We start from the raw sequence: 5,000 nt of genomic DNA on the forward strand, positions 1-5,000 counted from the left end.
CAGCAGGTCAAAGCATGATGACAAGCCATCAGTAACAATAAATCATTACGTGCAATCTCAGAGAGTGAAGCCGTGCCAGTTTTACTTTAACATCCCCGTTTAAACTTCTCAAAGCGCGTACAGAAATTATTTTCGGGTTAATTTAAGACTTGCGTAAGTCTCAACGTCTGCTAATGCAGCGAAGAGCTCCATGTCTCAGATCACTTAACAGGAAGTTAATCCATGACTCCATGCGTGCAGCGAGTATGCGAGCGCGCGGATGTTCGTGTCTTTGCGTGTTACGCCTCACACGAGGAGCTTTTTAAGATTTCATTTCACATTAATCCACCTCATCCGTGGCCCTCCGCGGCCGCAGGCGGTATCTGAGAAGCTGGTTCTCGGCCCGAGGGGGAAGCTCGCTCGTGTTCGGTCTTACGCCGTTCGTGATTTCGCTGCGCCAGTGATAACGCACGACAGAAATCAGCTGACTGAAGCACTGAAGGAGATAAATATTCATTTTCTGTCTGCCGCAGAGATTCAAAGCGCGCCGTGGTATCCACGCTCGTTCAACTATTACAACTGACACGAGAGAAACAAAAGCAAATCGGGTTAAAAATGCTGCGCTTCTGAACTTTCCGTGAATCCTGAAAAACAAAACGCATTCGTTTCCAAAAAACATCGCAAAGCTCGACTGTTTTTAAGATTGACGACAATGTTCCTCGAGCATTAAATCAGTACGTTATTATGATTTTGACGCTGATGATGCAGAAAATCACACAGCTATTTGAAATTGTAATAATATTTTAATAAACTTTCCTGTATTTCTGATCAAATAAATGCAGCCTCTGCGAGCAGAAAAAAAAAAACCTCGCGTGCGCTCTAACCGCGTCCTGAATTCAGGTGTCTTCATCTTTAACCCTTACAAACCCGCGCCGTGCACCAGACCTATATAACACGCTCCTCTCCTTTTCACGCGGTTCTGATGTTTTCTAGTTTGTCGTGTGGTCGCATCCGTCTAGGCGTTTTAAGAAAACTGTACAGAGCGCTGCTCTGCTCTTGGTTCTGATGTTTTCTAGTTTGTCGTGTGGTCGCATCCGTCTAGGCGTTTTAAGAAAACTGTGTTGTGACGAGAGCTTGGCTGTTCCTGCTGCTCTTGGATCTTCCCTCGCTTTGTTCTTTCCCAGCAAATGGAAAGTGTGAGATGAAAAAGAAGGGAAAAATTTATCATTCTGTCCCAGAAGGGTGAGAGAGAGAGAGAGAGAGACATAAAACAGGACAGGGCTTGTTACTCAAGGACGGCCTCCATAACGACACACAAAGACACACACACACAAAGACACACACACAAAGACACACACACACACAAAGACACACACACACACACAAAGACACACACACACAAAGACACACACACACAAGACACACACACACACAAAGACACACACACACACACAAAGACACACACACACACACACAGACACACACACACAGACACACACACACACACACACACACACACACACACACACACACACACACACACACACACACACACACACACACACAGACACACACACACAGACACACACACACACACACACACACACACACACACACACACACACACACACACACACACACACACACACACACAGACACACACACAGACACACACAGACACACACACAGACACACACACACACACACACACACACACACACACACACAGACACACACACACACAGACACACACACACACAGACACACACACACACACAGACACACACACACAGACACACACACACACACACACACACACAGACACACACACACAGACACACACACACACACACACACACACACACACACACACACACACACACACACACACACACACACACACACACACACACACACACACACACACAGACACACACACACACACACACACAGAGACACACAGACACACACACAGACACACACACACACACACACAGAGACACACACACACCGAACGCCTCCCGAAGCACCCGCATGCAGCCATTCAAAACATTAAACAAATACTGCTTAAAATGTTAACACATTTAAGATAAACATTGGCAAAAAAAAAAGATGCGAACAATAAAATTAAATATCTCGGCTACTTTTGAAGGCAATAAAATAAAGACGAGCAAAAACTAGTTATGCACAATATATCTAAATGCATTTTTAATTATCACTACTGAATAAATCACAATAAACGGCGTGATAAATGCAGAATTTCGTGATGCACTTAAACTTAAGGTCATAAGAAAATGCATCAGTCATCGGTTTCCAAATACAGCTATAAAAAAAAATATTGTTTTTTTTTTGTAGTTTTAGCTAAAAACGTCCATGTTTGTTCATCACCAATACTAGCTATATTTACTTAAAAATGAATAAATAAATAAAAGTGTCACCAGAAAAAAAAACAACGACACGAGGGAGGATCCCGAGCGCCAGCGTTCAACCAAAGCTGTGTAAACCGGACTAAAACCACTCTCATACGGCCATGACATCAGTCTTCTTTCTGTCTCTAAATGATGTGCAGGATAAGTGAGATAATAAAGTCTTTCTCTGTTCAGCGCCCCAAATCAACTGGCAAATGAAGCAAGACGCGCTGAAGATAAAAGACACCCGTTGCTTTAATCTCACACGCTCTTTTTCTGATGATCAGCGGATGAAACGCCACGCAGCTCACTTTCCGTTCTCGTCTCTGTGTGTCCGCGCCACAGCAAAAACAAACGAGCTCATAATTGGTTAGAGCCGAGAGCCGGCGCTCCGACGCGATCATAATGAGATAAATAAGATAAATAAGAACGAATGAAGAGTTTCCGTTGCGTCGTGCTTTGTTCTCGCGTGCGATAAATGCCACCGTAGACCGATTCTCAATCAGATGTCTCGAATACATCAGCAAAAACCAAACTCGCAGCTACTTATTCCAAACGCATCATGCACATGATCAAATCACAGGAGCAAAAGGCGACCTGCAATCCTAGACAAATCTTAGAGTATTCATTAAAAAAAATCTAAGTTCTGCAATTATGAAAAGTGACTTTGGTTGCAAAGCAGCTCTTAAAGCATGTTTCATGTTGATTCAGTTCAGTTCAATGACTAAAGTTACAAATTTGCTGCTTTTGAATGGTTCGTAAAGCAGGTTAGACGCTGGGTGGGGTTAGGGATGTGGAACATTATCATGCAGAATATGTGTTTAAGCGTTAATAAACATCTCATATAGTCCTAGCAGGAACGCTGACAAGCAAACAGTGAGAATGGATCCCCTAAAACGTAACCAAACACATTCATTTATTCACTCTTTCACTTTTTAAGGCCATGCACAGCATCAAGGCTATTTTCATGGTGATCTCTGAACAACTCAAGGCATGCAATTCTAAAAAAAAAAAAAAAAAAATTTAACAAAAAAAACATAACAAATGGAACAAAAGTAACTAAAAAAACAAAAAAAAACAAAGTAACTAAAAAAAAAAAAAGAAAAAAAAATTAATTAATTTTAAAATAGTAAATATATTATATTATATATATATATATATATATATATATTATATATATATATTTTATAATATATATATATATATATATATATATATAAAAGGCATTTCTTATGCACACTGGACAATTTTATTTTAATGCACTCATAACATAACACATATAAAAGATATAGAAACAAATAAACAAAGACCTTTAGAGAAAACTAATTGGATATTTTCTATTTATTATTTATTGAAACAGAAATAAACGCTTAATTTCTTTATGAATATTGTTTAGCATCAGGAAGTCGACCCGAACGAACCAATTATTAAAAAAGAAACGATTACGGTCAAGAGTGTGAACGAACGCATCTCAGATTAAATCGTAGTTCCTAATAATCAAGATAACAATCCCATTAGTCTGTATTTAACCGATTTGACCGTGTTCGTGATCTTTAAAAGTCATAGCGAACAGCATTTAGGACTTTTTGTTTAAAGACCTGCAGTGATTCGCTTCCTCCGCTCGCAGGCACCTAGAAATATTTATCAGTTATTTTTAGTCTCCGATGCACGCGTGTACAGGAGAGGATTCAGAGACAGCCCACGCTCGCTCGTCTCCGTTACTGATGACAATCAGAGGAACCGCTGGAGTCTGGGGCTCAGGTGAGAGCTGGGTTACTGTACACAGACTGTGAAAACGCCGCTTGCGTCAGCTCGCAAAACACGTTTACAGAGTTCAGCGACACCAGCATCCATCTGGAATACATTACAAGCCTTTGTTTCTGCCTGCCTTTCCAGTAATACATCCACGCCACGGACTGCACCGAGGTTGCACGATTCATCAGAAACAAAACCAAAAATCTCACTGCAATTCTCAAATCGTAGACTGCGATATAGATTTAAACGATAGCAGTAATATAAGACTCTAGATTAATGCACTGACTTTGGAGACGTTATGCAAAAATAAAAAAAAAAAGATATATTTTAATATAATTCAATTGAAAAAAAAAAAGTTTATTTCTTCTTCTTCTTATTATTATATGATTATTATTCCATAGCCATACAATAATAATATAATACAATAATATAATAATATTATATATATATATATATATATATATATATATATATATATATATATAATTTTAGCACAATTGTTCAACAAATCACTTTAAAAATTTAAATAACACATTTTAAAACACATTTTCACTATTATTATTATTATTATTATTATTATGCCATAAGCACACTGATACTGTATATGAAGAGTTTATTTGTAAATAATTTTTTTTATAATGTTTTTTTAACATGTTTTATTGTGTTAGTTAGTTGTTTTTTTTGTTCTTTCTTTTAACCTAAAAACACGTCCGTTTCTGTAAATGAACTCATTTTGTAAATGAACTTTCATGTATAAATCACAAAAAAATAAACAAGCGAGCCTCTTTTTTTTTACACAACTACAATATTTATCAGAAAAATATAATAGCATAAATAGGTTTAAATCTGATATCCATG

The 5,000-nt window shown here is 38.2% G+C and overlaps 1 protein-coding gene across 2 annotated transcripts in view; it reads right to left on the minus strand.

The window, feature by feature from the left end:
- LOC122356942 (gamma-aminobutyric acid receptor subunit pi) overlaps positions 1 to 5,000 on the minus strand; it is a 53,654-nt gene that overhangs the window by 33,317 nt on the left and 15,337 nt on the right. The window lies entirely within an intron of this gene.

This window comes from Puntigrus tetrazona, chromosome 13, assembly GCF_018831695.1.
Source record: "Puntigrus tetrazona isolate hp1 chromosome 13, ASM1883169v1, whole genome shotgun sequence".
Classification (NCBI taxonomy): Eukaryota; Metazoa; Chordata; class Actinopteri; order Cypriniformes; family Cyprinidae; genus Puntigrus; species Puntigrus tetrazona.